At 37.1% G+C, this 19,373-nt stretch overlaps 1 protein-coding gene and 1 pseudogene across 2 annotated transcripts in view; one reads left to right on the top strand and one right to left on the bottom strand.

The window, feature by feature from the left end:
* DPH6 (diphthamine biosynthesis 6) overlaps positions 1 to 19,373 on the top strand; it is a 452,167-nt gene that overhangs the window by 140,366 nt on the left and 292,428 nt on the right.
* LOC698751 (heterogeneous nuclear ribonucleoprotein A1-like) lies at positions 16,521 to 17,714 on the bottom strand (annotated as a pseudogene).

The raw sequence follows: 19,373 nt of genomic DNA, 5'->3' as shown, positions 1-19,373 counted from the left end.
CATGTATATTATCTGCCCTGTACCATTAGAATGTAAGCTCCAATAATCTTGCCAAGATTTTGGCAGACATTAGTTCTTTAGTTCTTTCATTCAGTAGCTTTTCATCTCTCCATCTATTCATTCATTCATCTCATTTTTAAATTACTGAATATTTGTTGAGGATCTATTATATGACAGATGCTATGGTGAACACTAAGTATACATGAGGAGTTAAACAAACAAGATACTTCTTCTTGAAGAGTTTACAATTTGCTATAGTTGTTTTCAGACCTGAGGGTGTAATTCACTGGAAACCGTCTTAAAAATGCATGAATTCTTTTTCCATCCCCACAAATTTCTGCTCAGAGGGACCAGGGACCAGAAATCTGACCTTCAAACAAGCACTAGGTAATTCTGTCACATTAATACAGTATGTAATCTGGTTTTTCAATACCACTGACACATTTTAGCTCCTGTCTTTCTAGATTTCTCTGAAAGAGTATGTTCCTTCTTGAAACTGTCATCCATTGGCTTCTGTGAGGCTACTCACTCCTGAAATCTTCCTGAGTACTTCCTTAGCTTTCCTTTGGGGCTTTCTATGTATACTCCACCTTTTATATATTGTGGTTCCCTTCATAGCCTTCCTCCTGTGGTGATCTGAAATAGTCCCATGACATCAACTACGAGTTTTATTCTTGTAATAACTAAGTCTGTTTCTTCAGCATTGTCCTGTGTTCCAGACATGTATATGTATTCAGCTGTACCCCCACACTGTCATCTATTAAATGTCCTCAAGCCCCTCAACCTCAACAGCAGAACTAAACATTTCTTTCTTATCTATGCCATTTTTATGTTTCCTGACACTGAAGGGCTGGCCCCATTGTCTACTCAGTTGTTCAAGCCAAAAAAGGAAATTGTAATAAGTAACTTCATATACTCCTTTGTTCCTAAGAACCTAAGTTCTTTTAATTCTACCCTTCTTAATATCTTACTATTTCCTCCCTTTTCTCCTCACAATCACCACATTGGCATCTCTTGTAGATTATTGCAGCAGTCGTCTAGCACAAGTATCTCCTCCCTGTCTTGCACCTTGTCAGTCAGTAGTCCACAGTACCATCATGATATATATGAAATGCAAAGCTAATCATATATCACACTTTCCTTATAGACTTTGGAGTTGCTCCCCATGCTTCAAAATAAAATTTCAACTCCTTACCCTGACACAATCTGTCCTTGGGGGAAAATGAGGCTTGTAAGATAGGTAGTCAATGGAATAACTCCCTATGCTTCATCAATTTTGAACTATCAGTGGTTTCCCTACGGTGAATATCTGTTCCTACCTCCATGTTATCCTTCCCTGTCTGCATGTGTTATCCCTTCACCACTCTGCTAAATCTCTCTTTAAAATCTCAATTCAAAGCTCACTACTGTGAGGTTTTCTTGCTTAAATAAGCTTTCTTTGAGCTGCTATTTTTCTCTTGTCTCATGGCATGTAATATTTATCATACTATTTTTTCTTTTAAATAGTGTGTATTAAATATAAAATTAAAACGTAATATGTGAAAAATAAATTCAACACAATAAAATAATGAAAAGTCTTCCAGTGACACCAAGCCCCTAGTTTTTCTGTTCTTTCCCAGAACAATCACTCTCTTCTGTTCTAATATATCTCTTTAGAAACATTCTTTTGCATATAAAAATATATATGCATGTGTTTATTCATTTTTATCTAAATTGGTATGTGCTATACATATTACTTTTCACATACATATGATTATGTTTGTTCCATATACATATCATTTACATTTTACCACATACAAACCTAGGCTAATTGATTTAACAATATATTGTGTTTCATTACATAGCTATGCTATCATGTATTGAACCTATTCTTTATTGATGTACTTTGTTGATTTTTTTTCATGTCTTTTGCTATTATAGATAATACTGGAATGAACATTGTTGTACATATATTTTGGGCCCATGTATTAATTAATCTGTAGGATAAAATACTAAAAGTCAAAATGCTGGATCAGAGCAGGTTTTATGTTTTAAAAATTAATAGATATTTGAAGATATTCATTTCCACTGGAGGAATAACTTATATCAAATGAACTCTCTAAATACAAACAACCAGAAAAGGCATATGAAATTGGAACAAAACTAATGTGTGAAAGCATTAGAAAATTATAAAAATTGCAATAAGTTGAGGGACCAGAATTCCAGAGAGAATAAAAGCCCTAAGCATTGCCTCTTTAAGGTATTTTCTGATTCAAGAAATGATGCAGAGATGCCAAAAGCTGAAGAGAACACTGTAGCTGAGAAGCTGATTAGGGCTTTCAGTAGTTTCACAGGGCTAGGGAGACAACAGCTGTCATTCAGGGAAAACCAAACTGGAGTGGACCTGGTTAACCCTCCAAGTTTTTAGCTGGGACCCCTGAATGGACAATACCTCCTTAGGAGTAAAGGTAAACTAGAAATAGTCCAGATCTTGCAAATACTTATATCCAGTTTTGAGTTGTATTAATGCTAGACTGAATTAAAGTGATCTGATTCTACTCTTACATCTGTTTTTCTCTGGAGAAGGATAGCATGATTCAGAGCCTCAAATTATGTCTAAAATAGTTTGCTTACAATTTACCCCAGCAATCACTAGTTGCCAGGCATATCAGGAGACTAATGAAATAACTGAAAACTGAGAGAAAGGCAGATAATAAAAATAGTCCCAGGGGATAAATCGGATGAGAAGATGAAGTATTTTAGGGCAGAATTAGAACCTATATGACATAATCCAATGGAATTCTAGAACTTAAAAATACAATACCTGAAATTTAGAATATAATACGTGGATTTACTAGTAGATTAGATACAGCTGTTTAGACAGTTAATGAACAGTTAAGATAGGATGATATAAAATATCCAGACTGAAGCACAGAGACAACAGGAATATAAGAGATGTAAAGGAGAGGTGTTTATTGTACAGAATGGAGGAGAGAGATGATAGAACAGAAGCAGTGTCTGAACAGATATTACTACAGAATCTACTTGTGAGTATCATTGCTGATTTTGACAAGTAGTCTTCTCAGGATGATAAAAATTGCCCTAAATGAGAGGGAAGGATATTAATAGATAATTATATATTTTGAACAGGAATTTTTTCTTGATAGTTACAGAAAATTATGCAAAGCAATATGAGTCTTTTCTAACTTCTCTGTGACTTCTGCATAGACAAATTCTGCATAAAATTTGTGTGCACATGAGGTCTCCATAACATGAGTGCTTAATAAATGTTTACACATGTATCAATTTTGTTTTTCATCTCATTCATAACACCTATCTCACACAGCCTAGGTTTTAATTCAGACTCCCTAGGCTTTTCACTTCTTTTTTTTGTTTCATTTTTGCATATGCACATAAAGGAGCCTCAGTCAATTGTCTGATATACCTGGAGCACAATGATTCTAATATGAAAGCAGAATAATTCATCTGTAAAACTTTATCTCCCTTCTGCATTAGGGAGTATTATTTGTTTAGCTTACTACCTCTGACTCCATCTTTTGCATCACTATCTAAGACAAATCATATAGTAAAGAATGCCTGTATCTCCTTTTCTTTATGAGTAATGTGATTAATCTCATTAAGTGAAATGAAAAATAAACTGCATACTTATTTTTCAACTGGTTGAAACAATTCTCATGAATAGTTAAGGAATCCCAAAGAAGGATAGAAAACAACCTTTAAACTTGGAGGGTTTGGAGAGAAAGGAGTTGGTAGAGGAGAACCCATTTTATTCACCTGCCTCAATGCATCAATGCATCTGAGACACCTCTTGTGTACCCCTTGTGTAATATGGGTGGACATGACTTGTTGGCTATATCAATGTTTTAATACATTACTATATCCAAGAATTACTATTTCTTAATTAAGGGAAGTTTTACATGTTATAATGGTTTCCCTGACACAAATTGCTATTTAATTGTGAGAAGTGCAGACAGGTTTGTAGCAGAGGTGATAGAGACAAGATGACACTTTGGGGCAAGAGTCCTTTTCATAGTTCATTCAGATCACATGGAGCAAGAGGCAGTATGGGACACTGATCAGCAAGACACCACTCTACCCAGGTGCCCAGGTATGAATTCCAGTTCTCTTGCTTACCTGAAATGTTAATCTAGTTAGCTTCCCATATGTAAAATGGAAGTAATAACAGTGAAATAGCCTATAAGGTACTTAGCTCAGTATCTGGTACATTCTAGGTGCTTAACAAATGTTAGTAACATTTACTATTGTAAGATATTTTCAAGCCTCATGGTAACCTCAAATTGAAAAACTTACAATGAATACACAAAAAATAGAAAGCAAGAAATTAAAGCATACCACCAGCAAAAGTCAGTTTCACTAAAAGGAGGACAAGAAAGAAGAGAAGACCAGAAGACCACAAAGCAACCAGAAAACAAATAACAATATGGCAGAAGTCTGCCCCAGCTTATCAATAGTAACATTGAATGTAAATAGACTATACTGTCCAATCAAAAGACATAGAGTGGCTGAATGGATGAAAAAAGAAGACCCAATGATATGTTGCCTACAAGAAACACACTTCTCTATATTTAAAGACATACTTTTAGGTACGTCCATAAATGTACACATACACTGAAAATAAAGGGATAGAAAAAGACTTTCCATGCCAATGGAAACCAAAACAGAGCAGGAATAGCTATACTCATACCAGACAACGTAGATTTCAAGATGAAAACTGTAAGAAGAGACAAAGAAGGTTATTATATAATGACAAAGGGGTCAGTTCAGCAAGAGGATATAACAATTGTAAATATATACGCACCCAACCCTGGAGCACCCAGATATATAAAGTAAATGTTATTAGAGCTGAAGAGAGAGATAGGCCCCAATACAATAATAACTGGAGATGTCAACGCCCCATTTTCAGCATGAGAAATGAAGAAACATCACACTTCATCTGCACTATAGATAAAATGGATCTAGTAGATATTTACAGAACATTTTATCTAATGGTTGCAGAATCCACATTCTTTTCCTCAGCACATGGATCATTCTCAAGGATATACCATATGTTAGGTCACAAAATCAGTCTGAAAACATTCAAAAATAATTGGAGTAATACCACATACCTTATCTGACTAAATGGAATAAAACTACAAATCGACAACAAGAGGAATTTTGGAAACCATACACACACGAAAATTAAACAATGTGATCCTGAATGACTAGTGGGTCAATGAGGAAATTAAGAAGGAAATTGAAAATTTCCTTGAAACACATGCTAAAGGAAACACAACCCACCAAAACCTATGGGATAAAAAAAGCAATATGAAGAGAGAAATTTATAGCTATAAATGCCTACATCTAAAAAAGAAGAAAAACTTTAAATAACAACCTAACAGTGTATCTTAAAGAACTAGAAAAGCAAGAGCAAACTGAACCAAAATTTAGTAGAAGAAAAGAAATAATAAAGATCAGTGCAGAAATAAATGAATTTGAAATGAAGAAAACAATACGAGATCAATGAAACAAAAAGTTGGCTATTTGAAGATTTTTTAAAATGACAAACCTTTGGCCAAACTTTGAAAACAAAGAAAGATAAAACCCAAATAAATAAACTCAGATATGAAAAAAATGAAATATTACAACTGATACTACAGAAATTCAAAGGACCATTAGTGACTACTGTGAGTAGCTATAAGCCAGTAAATTGGAAAATCTAGAGGAAATGGATAAGTTCCTAATGCAGACAATTTACCAAGATTGACCCATGAAGAAATCCAAAACCTAAGCAGACCAATAACAAGAAATGAGATCAAAGCTGTAACAAAAAGTCTACCAGTAAAGAAAAGCCCAAGACCCAAGGGCTTCACTGCTAAATTCTACCAAACATTTAAAGAAGAGCTAATACCAGTCCTAATCAAAGTATCCCAAAAAATAGAGGAAGAGCAAATATTTTCAAACTCATCCTATGAGGTCAGTATTACCCCTATACCAAAACCAGACAAAGAAACGTCAAAAAAAAAAAAAAAAAAGAGCACTACAGGCTAGTATTTCTGATAAATATTGGTGCAAGAATCCTCAACAAAATACCAGCAAACTGAGTTCAACAATACGCTTAAAAGATTATTCATCTGAGCAAGTGGAGTTTATCCCAGCAATGCAAGGATGGTTCAATATACACAGATCAATCAGTGTAATACATCGTATCAGCAGAATGAAAGACAAAAACTTACTATCATTTCAATTGATGCTGAAAAAGCATTTGACAAAATTCAATATCCCTTCATGATAAAAACCCTCAAAAAACTGGGTATAGAAAGAACATACCCCAACATAATAAAAACCTTATATGACAGATCCACAGCAAGTGTCATACTGAATGGGGAAAAACTGAAAACTTTTCCTGTTAGATCTGGAACATGACAAAGATGCCCACTTTCACCACTGTTATTCAACATAGTACTGGAAGTTTTAGCTAGAGCAATCAGACAAGAGAAAGATATAGAGCATCCAAATTGGAAAAAGTCAAATTATCCTTGCTTGCATAGGATGTGACTTTATATTTCAAAAAACTCAAAGAGTCCAACAAAAAAATATTAGAACTGATAAGTTCAGAAAAGTTGTGGGACAGAAAATCAACATACAAAAATCAATAACATTTCTATATGCCAACAGTGAACAATCTGAAAAAGAAACCACAAAAGTAATCCTATTTACAATAGTCACAAATAAAATTAAATACCTAGGTATTGACCAAAGAAATGAAAGATATCTACAATGAAAACTATAAAACACTGATGAAAAACTTGAAGCGGACATTAAAAAATGAAGACATTCCATGTTCATGGATTGGAAGAATCAGTTTTATTAAAATGTCCATACTACCTAAAGCAATCTGCAGATTCACTGCAAAATACCAATGACATTTTTCACAAAAGTAGTAAAAAAAAAAAAAAATCCTAAAATTTATCTGGAATCCCAGAAGACCCAGAATAGCAAAAAGAACAAAACTGGAGGAATCACATTACCTGACTTCAAACTCTGCTGCAGAGCTATAGTAACCAAAATAGCATGGTACTGGCATAAAAACAGACACACAGACCAATGGAACAGGATAGAGAACCCAGAAACAAGTGCACACACCTGTAGCAAATTCATTTTTGACAAAGATGCCGAGAACATACATTGGGAGAAAACAATCTCTTCAATAAATTATGTAGGGAAAACTAGACATTTATATGCAGAAAAACAAAACTTGATCCCTCTCTCTCACCTTATACAACAGTCAAATCAAAATGGATTAAAGACTTAAATCTAACACCTCAAATTATGAAACTACTACAAGAAAACATTGGGGAACTTTTCCAGGACACAGGTGTGAGCAAAGACTTATTGAGTAATACCACCCCCCAACCAGGCAACCAAAGCAAAATGGGATTGCATCAAGTTAAAAAGCTGCACAGTGAAGGAAACAGTCAACAAAGTGCAGAGACGACCCACAGAATGGGACAAAATATTTGCAGACTACACATCTGACAAAAGATTTATAGCTAGAATATAGAAGGAGCGTATACTCTATAGGAAAAAAATCTAATGATCCAATTCAAAAATGGGTGAAAGAATTGAATGGAGATTTCTCAAAAGAAGACATACAATGTCAAACAGACATAGGAAAAGGTGTTCAACATCATTGATCACCAGAGAAATCCAACTCAAAACTACAATGAGTTATCATCTCACACCAGTTAAATGGCTTTTATCCAAAAGATAGGCAATAAATATTGGTGAGGATGTGGAGAAAAGGGAACCCTCATATGCTGTCTGTGGGAATGTAAATTAGTAAAACCACTCTGGAGAAGTGCTTGGAGGCTCCTCAAAAAACTAAAAAATAGAGATACTATATGATCCAGCAATCCTACTGCTAGATATATACCCAAAAGAAAGGAAATCAGTGTATCAAAGGTATATCTGCACTCCCATGTTTGTTGCAACACTGTTCACAGTAGCCAAGATTTGGAAGCAACCAAAGTGTCCATCAGCATATGAATGGATACAGAAAATGTGCTACTTATACACAATGGAGTACTGTTAAGCCATTAAAAAGAATGAGATTCTGTCATTTGCAACAACATGGATGGACCTGGAGGTCATTATGTTAACTGAAATAAGCCAGGCACAGAAATACAAACATCACATGTTCTTACTTATTAGTGGGATCTAAAAATCAAAACAATTGAATTCATGGAGATGGAAACTAAAAGGATGGTTACCAGAGGCCGGAAATGGGAGTGGGGGACCACCAGGGAGGTGGAGATGGTTAATGGGAACAAAAAAAAAATGAATAAGCTGAGCATGATGGCTTATGCCTTTAATCTCAGCACTTTTGAGAGGCCAAGGTGAGTGTATCACTTCAGTCCAGGAGTTCAGGACCAGCCTGGGCAATGTGACAAACTATTGACTCTACAAAAAATATGAAAAAACTAGCCAGGCATGGTGGCGCATGCCTATGCCAGCTACTTAGGAGACTGAGGTGGGAGGATCACCTGAGTCCAGGAAGTCAAGGCTGCCATGAGCCGTGATTGTGTCACCATACTCCACCCTGGGTGACAGAGTAAGACTCTGTCTCAAAAACATAAAAATAAAAATAAAGATAAAGGATCAATAAGACCTAGTGTTTGATAGCACAACAGGGGGCCTATAGTCAATAATAATTTAATTTGACATTTTTAAATAACTAAAAAAGTGTAATTGTATTGATTCTAACATAAAGGATAAATACTTGAGCAGATGGATACCCATACTCCATAAATATATATATACCTACTATGTACCCATAAAATTAAATAATTTTTAACAGAAAATTTAAAAGCAAAACAGCAGAAAAATAAAAATAGCTATTGCTGAAAATTCAAAATATAATAAAGTGTAGGAAAGCAAATAAAAATCATACCTTTCTTGCCCCATGGTGTACATAATGCACATATTGGTGTATTCTCTCATGATTTATTTCCTGAGAATTTGTTTTATATACAAGGTTATGTAGTTACACACTTGTATATATTTTATTTACACAATGGGATTCAACTATACATACAATTTTGCCTCCTTCTTCTTCTAACATGCCACGTTCATTTTCCCGCATAACTAAATATGCTTTTTTTTTTTTTTTTTTTTTTTTTGCTTTCCAATAGCCTGAAATTGAACTCTCCCTCTCTCTGATTTATTTATTTATTTTCACTTATACTTTTTTTTTTTTTTTCCTGAGACAGTGTCTCGCTCTGTGGCCCAGGTTGGAGTGCAGTGGCACGATCGTGGCTCACTGCAAGCTCTGCCTCCTGAATCCATGCCATTCTCCTGCCTCAGCCTCCCGAGTAGCTGGGACTACAGGCACCCACCACCATGCCCAGCTATTTTTTTGTATTTTTAGTAGAGACGAGGTTTCACCTTGTTAGCCAGGATGGTCTCGATCTCCTGACCTCGTGATCCGCCTGCCTTGGCCTCCCAAAGTGCTGGGATTACAGGCGTGAGCCACCGCACCCGGCCTTTTTTTTTTTTTTTTTTTTGTACTTTAAGTTCTAGGGTACATGTGCACAATGTGCAGGTTTCTTACATATATATACATGTGCCATGTTGGTGTGCTGTACCCATTAACTCATCATTTACATTAGGTGTATCTCCTAATGCTATCCCTCCCCCCCATCCCCTCCCCACAATAGGCCCCAGTGTGTGATGTTCCCCTTCCTGTGTCCAAGTGATCTAATTGTTCAATTCCCACCTATGAGTGAGAACATGCGGTGTTTGGTTTTCTGTTCTTGCAATAGTTTGCTGAGAATGATGGTTTCCAGCTGCATCCATGTCCCTACAAAGGACACAAATTCATCCTTTTTTGTGGCTGCATAGTATTCCATGGTGTATATGTGCCACATTTTCTTAATCCAATCTGTCACTGATGGACATTTGAGTTGATTCCAAGTCTTTGCTATTGTGAATAGTGCTGCAATAAACATACGTGTGCATGTGTCTTTATAGCAGCATGATTTATAATCCTTTGGGTATATACCCAGTAATGGGATGGCTGGGTCAAGTGGTATTTCTAGTTACAGATCCTTGAGGAATTGCCAAACTGTTTTCCACAATGGTTGAACTAATTTACAGTGCCACCAACAGTGTAAAAGTGTTCCTATTTCTCCACATCCTCTCCAGCACCTGTTGTGTCCTGATTTTTTAATGATCGCCATTCTAACTGGTGTGAGATGGTATCTCATTGTGGTTTTGATTTGCATTTCTCTGATGGCAAGTGATGATGAGCATTTTTTCATGTGTCTGTTGGCTGTATGAATGTCTTCTTTTGAGAAATGTCTGTTCATATCCTTTGCCCACTTTTTGATGGGGTTGTTTCCTTTTTTCTTGTAAATTTGTTTGAGTTCTTTGTAGGTTCTGGATATTAGCCCTTTGTCAGATGAGTAGATTGCAAAACTTTTCTCCCATTCTGTAGGTTGCCTGTTCACTCTGATGGTAGTTTCTTTTGCTGTGCAGAAGCTCTTTAGTTTAATGAGATCCCATTTGTCAATTTTGGCTTTTGTTGCCGTTGCTTTTGGTGTTTTAGACATGAAGTCCTTGCCCATGCCTATGTCCTGAATGGTATTGCAAAGGTTTTCTTCTAGGGTTTTTATGGTTTTAGGTCTAACATTTAAGTCTCTAATCCATCTTGAATTAATTTTCGTATAAAGAGTAAGGAAAGGATCCAGTTTCAGCTTTCAACTTGTGGCTAGCCAATTTTCCCAGCACCATTTATTAAATAGGGAATCCTTTCCCCATTTCTTGTTTTTGTCAGGTTTGTCAAAGATCAGATGGCTGTAGATGTGTGGTATTATTTCCGAGGGCTCTGTTCTGTTCCATTGGTCTATATCTCTGTTTTGGTACCAGTGCCATGCTGTTTTGGTTACTATAGCCTTGTAGTATAGTTTGAAGTCAGGTAGTGTGATGCCTTCACCTTTTTCTTTTGGCTTAGGATTGTCTTGGCAATGTGGGGTCTTTTTTGGTTCCATGTGAACTTTAAAGCAGTTTTTTCCAATTCTGTGAAGAAAGTCATTGGTAGCTTCATGGGGATGGCATTGAATCTATAAGTTACCTTGGGCAGTATGGCCATTTTCACAATATTGATTCTTCCTATCCAAGAACATGATATGTTCTTCCATTTGTTTGTGTCCTCTTTTATTTCACTGAGCAGTGATTTGTAGTTCTCCTAGAAGAGGTGCTTTACATCCCTTGTAAGTTGGATTCCTAGGTATTTTATTCTCTTTGTAGCAATTGTGAATGGGAGTTCATTCATGATTTGGCTGTTTGTCTGTTACTGGTGTATAAGAATGCTTGTGATTTTTGCACATTAATTTTGTATCCTGAGACTTTGCTGAAGTTGCTTATCAGCTTAAGGAGATTTTGGGCTGAGACGATGGGGTTTTCTAAATACACAATCATGTCATCTGCAAACACGGACAATTTGACTTCTTCTTTTCCTAACTGAATACCTTTATTTCTTTCTCTTGCCTGATTGCCCTGGCCAGAACTTCCAACACTATGTTGAATAGGAGTGGTGAGAGAGAGCATCCCTGTCTTGTGCCAGTTTTCAAAGGGAATGCTTCCAGTTTTTGCCCATTCAGTATGATATTGGCTGTGGGTTTGTCATAAATAGCTCTTATTATTTTGAGATACGTTCCATCAATACCGAATTTATTGAGAGTTTTTAGCATGAAGGGCTGTTGAATTTTGTCAAAGGCCTTTTCTGCATCTATTGAGATAATCACGTGGTTTTTGTCTTTGGTTCTGTTTATATGCTGGATTACGTTTATTGATTTGCGTATGTTGAACCAGCCTTGCATCCCAGGGATGAAGCCCACTTGATCATGGTGGATAAGCTTTTTGATGTGCTGCTGGATTCGGTTTGCCAGTATTTTATTGAGGATTTTTATATCGATGTTCATCAGGGATATTGGTCTAAAATTCTCTTTTTTTGTTGTGTCTCTGCCAGGCTTTGGTATCAGGAAGATGTTGGCCTCATAAAATGAATTAGGGAGGATTCCCTCTTTTTCTGTTGATTGGGATAGTTTCAGAAGGAATGGTACCAACTCCTCCTTGTACCTCTGGTAGAATTCGACTGTGAATCCATCTGGTCCTGGACTTTTTTTGGTTGGTAGGCTATTAATTATTGCCTCAATTTCAGAGCCTGCTATTGGTCTATTCAGGGATTCAACTTCTTTCTGGTTTAGTCTTGGGAGAGTGTAAGTGTCCACGAAATTATCCATTTCTTCTAGGTTTTCTAGTTTATTTGCCTAGAGGTGTTTATAGTATTCTTTGATGGTAGTTTGTATTTCTGTGGGGTCGGTGGTGATATCCCCTTTATCATTTTTTATTGCATCTATTTGATTCTTCTCTCTTTTCTTCTTTATTAGTCTTGCTAGCAGTCTATCAATTTTGTTGATCTTTGCAAAAAACCAGCTCCTGGATTCATTGATTTTTTTGGAGGGTTTTTTGTGTCTCTATCTCCTTCAGTTCTGCTCTGATCTGAGTTACTTCTTGCCTTCTGCTAGCTTTTGAATGTGTTTGCTCTTGCTTCTCTAGTTCTTTTTTTTTTTTTTTTTTTTTTTTTTTTTTTTTTTTTTTTGAGACGGAGTCTCCTCTGTCGCCCAGGCTGGAGTGCAGTGGCCGGATCTCAGCTCACTGCAAGCTCCGCCTCCCGGGTTCCGGCCATTCTCCTGCCTCAGCCTCCCGAGTAGCTGGGACTACAGGCGCCTGCCACCTCGCCCGGCTAGTTTTTTGTATTTTTTTAGTAGAGACGGGGTTTCACCGTATTAGCCAGGATGGTCTCGATCTCCTGACCTCGTGATCCGCCCGTCTCGGCCTCCCAAAGTGCTGGGATTACAGGCTTGAGCCACCGCGCCAGGCCGCTTCTCTAGTTCTTTTAATTGTGATGTTAGAGTGTCCATTTTAGATCTCTTCTGCTTTCTCTTGTGGGCATTTAGTGCTAAAAATTTTCCTCTACACACTGCTTTAAATGTGTCCCAGAGATTCTGGTATGTTGTATCTTTGTTCTCATTGGTTTCAAGGAACATCTTTATTTCTGCCTTCATTTCGTTATGTACCCAGTAGTCATTCAGGAGCAGGTTGTTCAGTTTCCATGTAGTTGAGCGGTTTTGATTGAGTTTCTTAGTCCTGAGTTCTAGTTTGATTGCACTGTGGTCTGAGAGACAGTTTGTTATAATTTCTGTTCTTTTCCGTTTGCTGAGGAGTGCTTTACTTCCAACTATGTGGTCAATTTTGGAATAAGTGCGATGTGGTGCTGAGAAGAATGTATGTGCTATTGATTTGGGGTGGAGAGTTCTGTATATATGTCTATTAGGTCCACTTGGTGCAGAGTTGAGTTCAATTCCTGGATATCCTTATTAACTTTATGTCTCATTTCTGTCTAATGTTGACAGTGGGATGTTAAAGTCTCCTGTTATTATTGTATGGGAGTCTAAGTCTCTTTGTAAGTCTCTAAGGACTTGCTTTATGAATCTGGGTGCTCCTGTATTGGGTGCATATATATTTAGGATAGTTAGCTCTTCCTGATGAATTGATCTCTTTACCATTATGTAATGGCCTTCTTTGTCTCTTTTGATCTTTGATGGTTTAAAGTCTGTTTTATCAGAGACTAGGATTGCAAACCCTACTTTTTTTTGTTTTCCATTTGCTTGGTAGATCTTTCTCCATCCCTTTATTTTGAGCCTATGTGTGTCTCTGCATGTGAGATGGGTCTCTGAATACAGCAAACTGATGGGTCTTGACTCTTTATCCAATTTGCCCGTCTGTGTCTTTTAATTGGAGCATTTAGTCCATTTACATTTAAGGTTAATATTGTTATGTGTGAACTTGATCCTGTCATTATGATATTAGCTGGTTATTTTGGTCATTAGTTGATGCAGTTTCTTCCTAGCATCAATGAACTTTTCATTTTGGCATGTTTTTGCAATGCTGGTACTGATTGTTCCTTTCCATGTTTAGGGCTTCCTTCAGGATCTCTTGTAGGGCAGGCCTGGTAGTGACAAAATCTCTAAGCATTTGCTTGTCTGTAAAGGATATTATTTCTCCTTCACTTATGAAACTTAGTTTGGCTGGATATGAAATTCTGGGTTGAAAATTCTTTTCTTTAAGGATGTTGAATATTGGCCTCCACTCTCTTCTGGCTTGGAGAGTTTCTGCCAAGAGGTCTGCTGTTAGTCTGATTGGCTTCCCTTTGTGGGTATCCCGACCTTTCTCTCTGGCTGACCTTAACATTTTTTCCTTCATTTCAACTTTGGTGAATCTTACAATTATGTGTCTTGCTCTTCTCAAGGAGTATCTTTGTGGCGTTCTCTGTATTACCTGAATTTGAATGTTGGCCTGTGTTAGTAGGTTGGGGAAGTTCTCCTGGATACTATCCTGCAGAGTGTTTTCCAACTTGGTTCCATTTTCCCTGTCACTTTCAGGCACACCAATCAGACGTAGATTTGGTCTTTTCACATAATCCCATATTTCTTGGAGGCTTTGTTCATTTCTTTTTACTCTTTTTTCTCTACATTTCTCTTCTCGCTTCATTTCATTCATTTGATCTTCAATCACTGATAATCTTTCTTCCAGTTGATCGAGTCGGTTACTGAAGTTTGTGCATTTGTCACGTGGTTCTTATGTCATGGTTTTCATCTCTATCAGTTCTTTTAAGGTCTTCTCTGCATTGATTATTCTAGTTATCCATTCATCCATTGTTTTTTCAAGGTTTTTAGTTTCTTTGCGCTGGTTACATAGTTCCTCCTTTAGCTCTGAGAAGTTTGATCGACTGAAGCCTTCTCAGCTCATCAAAGTCATTCTCCGTCCAGCTTTGTTCCGTTGCTGGCGATGAGCTGCATTCCTTTGGAGGGGGAGATGCACTCTGATTTATTGAATTTCCAGCTTTTCTGCACTGCTTTTTCCCCATCTTTGTGGTTTTATCTGCCTTTGGTCTTTGATGATGGTGACGTACTGCTGGGGTTTTGGTGTGGGTGTTCTTTCTGTTTGTTAGTTTTCCTTCCAACAGTCAGCACCCTCAGCTGCAAGTCTGTTGGAGTTTGCTTGAGGTCCACTCCAGACCCTGTTTGCCTGGGTATCAGCAGCGGAGGCTGCAGAAGATAGAATATTGCTGAACAGCGAGTGTTGCTGTCTGATTCTTGCTCTGGAAGCTTCATCTCAGGGTGTACCCAGCTGTGTGAGGTGTGATGTGTCAGTCTGCACCTCAGTTGAAAATGCAGAAATCACCCGTCTTCTGTGTTGCTCATGCTGGGAGCGGGAGCTGGAGCTGTTCCTATTCGGCCATCTTGGGCACCACTCCCCTACTTTGAAAAGACATTAATTAATGGTTGGGTAGATTTTAATGATATTTGTATTTTACATATGAATATATAATTACTTATTTACTTATTACATCTGCATAATGAAATAATTATATAAGATATAAGTAATCTGTTGTTAGAAAGATTGGTTTTTCTAAATCATTAAAAATAACATTATGATTGTCATATTTTCTAATAAATCTTCATGCACATTTCTGGTTATTGTTTTCTTAAGTTCCTGGGAATGTAATTTCTGGATTAAAGAATACAAAAGCTTTAAGGCTTATATACTAACTACTCTGTGAAATAATTTTAGCCATTGTTTCTTAAACCTCTGTAGAATTTTTAAATTATCATCTTATAAGTGAATAATGGATTATGTAATAGTTTTATGTTTTGTGGGGCTTTGTATCCTAAGATCATTTTCTCATTTTCCATAAAGAAGGTGAATTTTAATACAAATTGCACTATTAAATGTTTAGAACTATTCTTTGAACAGCTTCCTTGTTTATTAATAGTATTCTAATTTTGTAATTTTTTTCAAGAGAATTAGTTTATTGATTACACATGATAATGGATGATATACAAGCTTCAATCCCATCAATAATTTTATCTGGTATCATTATTCAATTTAGATATATTGCATAGGATGTGTCAACACTCATTTTTATAATCAATAATTCCATGATTTTGCTTGGGTAATCCCTTTTTATGGTGAACTTCAGGTCACAGCAGTAACTATCGGTTCAGCTACACAAAGGTTTCTGAAGACAATGGCTTCTCCATCTAAGCAGGTTGTATATAAATTCCAAATAGAACCTAGCATCACCCTGAAGGAATTCTAACGTCACACTGTTGGGGAAATTTACCAAGATGGCTTCAGAGTAGACTAACTACACAGCACATTTTTTAAAAAGGCACATTTATTCAGCATCACGATCAGACTATTACATTTAGCAATCAACAGCATGGGCACACACAAAAAATCTACAATAATGCCCTTTGTTGGAATGCTCTACACTTTCCACAGAAGAAACACTAAAGTGACCTGTTAGAAAACTCGTCACAAATACAGTCCTCGAGTTTTTTGCCCATACACGTGAGTATTTGTCTAAAGCATGTCTTCTTTGTAGCAGCTAGGCCCTGCCACCACTGTGCTTGACTGAGTTCACATATCTGTTGTAACCTGTAGTTTCCCTGTCAACTTCTCTGGCTCTCCTCTCCTGTTAAGTTTTGTTCCCTGGCAGTAATTAAAATCTTCTGCCACTGTTGTAGCTACTGCCCACTACTGGAACCACCATAGTCACCTTGGTGTCGTGGTTTAGCAAAGTATTGGCCTCCACCACCATAGGAGCCAGAGTTTCTGCCTCCAAAGTTTCCTACCTTGATGGTTCCAAAATTTGAAGATTGATTGTTGTAATTGCCAAAATCATTGTAGCTTTCACCACCTCCAAAATTGCTTCCACTACCACCACCAAAGCCACCTCCTCCTCCATTGTTATAGCTGTTATAGCTGCTATTCCTGCCATAACCACTGCCCTGGTTTCCATAATGCTGTCCACCACTTTTATAGCCCCTGCTTCCTCCAGAGTAACCAGGGCCACCTCCTCCATAACCACCATCATTACCAAATCCATTAGAGCCGTCCCCACTGCCACCATACCCACCAGCACCACAGCTGCCACCAAAGCCACCATGACCACTGAAGTTTCCTCCACTACCAAAGTTGTCATTCCCACTAAAACTTATCTCCACGACCACCACCAAAGTTTCCAGAACCACTTTGTCCTCTTTGGCTGGATGAAGCACTAGCCATCTCTTGCTTTGACAGGGCCTTCCTAACTTCACAGTTGTAGCCATTCAAAGTATGGTGTTTCTGAATGAAAGTCTTATCCACGAAGTCATGGTCCTCAAAGGTTACAAAGGCAAAGCCCCTTTTCTTCAATTTTTCCATCATGTTGAAAATAATCTCTTAGGTGATGTTCTTCCGTGTCTTCTTTAATGCCACCAACAAATATCTTTTTCACAGTTAAGTGGGCATCTGGTCTTTGAGAATCTTGTCTTGAGACAGCTCTCTTTGGTTCCACAACTCTTCCATCCACCTTGTGTGGCCTTGCATTCATGGCTGCATCCACCTCCTCCACAGTGGCATCTGAGATAAACCCAAAGCCCCGGCATTCTTGGTGTTTGGATCTCTCATTACCACACAGTCTGTGAGCCTTCCCCATTGCTCAAAATGGCTCTTTGGGCTCTCATCGGTTGTTTCAAAGCTCAACCCTCCAGTAAGAGCTTCCTCAGCTGTTCAGGCCCTTTTGGAGACTCTGACTTAGACATGATGGCAGGGGGAAGAGAGACTTTAATGATGCTTCCTCAGTGGCGTCCACTGGCAGAAAGGCTGATTTTGTAATATTTTTAAATGTTAGTCAAGGTTTATATTCTCAAATGGTTCTTCAGTCTTTGATACAGAAACAACCTTCTGTGTTGTTTTCGATATTTACCTCTATGTCTCTGAATTGTATGTTTGCATTACTACTTCACGATTCACTGCCACCACCACTAATATTAGCATTATTTATTGACTTTCCACTCTGAAATATGCAGATTTCACTGTGTTTACTCCCTTTCCCTCCATTACGTATGTGTTCTCTTTCCCTCCTTCCATCTTCCTATGTGGTTATATTGCAATTCCGATTGGATCAATATCCAGCGTTTATTATAATAACTGTAAAAACCCAATACACAGCTGAGTCAGATCGTAAACTCTGGTAATAAACCTTTCTTGTCCTGTACAACTTTTATTTTTTCTCGAGTGAATAATTTTCTTGTTTCATTTATTTAGTAGTCTCTGTACTTACCACAAATTCAGCACTACACTCATTGCCAGTTTTCTAATCTCTTAACCAGATGTTCAGACCTATGAAGTATTTTGTCAGTTTCTTCCTGAAGAAGTCTTTTCCAGAGCCTTCTGACTTGATCTAATCTGAACCAGGTTCTCGCTATGCCTCTTGTAAGGCTAACATTCGAGCATGTCCTCATAATACTGGGGTTTCCTTTACCTTCTTTCTGTGTTGAGAGTCCTTGTTGCCTAGATCCAGTGTTTTCCTTTGTTTACTCTTATTTTTGTGAAGCACATTCTCCAAGAGATTTCTAAGAAAGAACCCATGGGAGTAAATTTTTGAAGACTGTGCATACCTGAAAATGTCTCCAGTCTTTCCTCACATTTGATTGATTCTGTAACTGGTCGTAGAATTCTGAATTGGGATTGATTTTCCTTCTGGATGTTGATAGTATTGCTTCATTGCCTTGTAGCTTGGTGTACTGTTGAAAAGCCCAAAGCCATTCTGATTCCTGACTAAGCGTATGTGATGACTTTCTCCATCTCTCTCCATTTCTTCTTTAGAAGTGTATAGGATGTTCCTTTTGCCGCTAGAATTGTGACTCTTAGATATATCTTGGGTGTGCATGTTTTTATCCACTGTGCTGGAACAAGAATAATACTCACTTTTGAAATTTGAGCTGTGGGAAGTTTACTTGAATTATTTCATTGGTGTACCTCCCCTCTGGCTTTGCTTTTAGAATTTCTATTATTCTGTAAATTCTTCTTTATTTCTGTTATTTAAATGTTCCTTAACTTTTAACTTTTGTCTCCTAATTTTGATCTAATTCATTTTGTTCTTTCTAGAATTTCTAAATTTTGCTTCCAATCTTGTTTTATGTCATTTTTAATTTTTAAAAGCTAGTTTTTTGTTCTTTAAATGTTCTATTTAAATCTATAATACCCCATCGTTAGTGTAATATCTTCTCTAATCTCCCTAAGAATATTGATAGCTTTTGTTTGTTTTCATTTTCTTCTCCCATGCATAGTCTATTTTCCTCACTGTTTGTTTTGGTCTCTAACTTTCATTTTAGAAATGTTCCTCAGATTTCTTGTAATCTGTGTTAATATGCTAATATTTAAGAGCAGGGAGCCTAAGAATTTGATTGTAAGCCCTA

This window comes from Macaca mulatta, chromosome 7 (assembly GCF_049350105.2).
Source record: "Macaca mulatta isolate MMU2019108-1 chromosome 7, T2T-MMU8v2.0, whole genome shotgun sequence".
NCBI lineage: Eukaryota > Metazoa > Chordata > Mammalia > Primates > Cercopithecidae > Macaca > Macaca mulatta.
The sequence above is the reverse complement of the archived record's forward strand: the minus strand, read 5'-3'. Positions and strand labels throughout refer to the sequence as shown.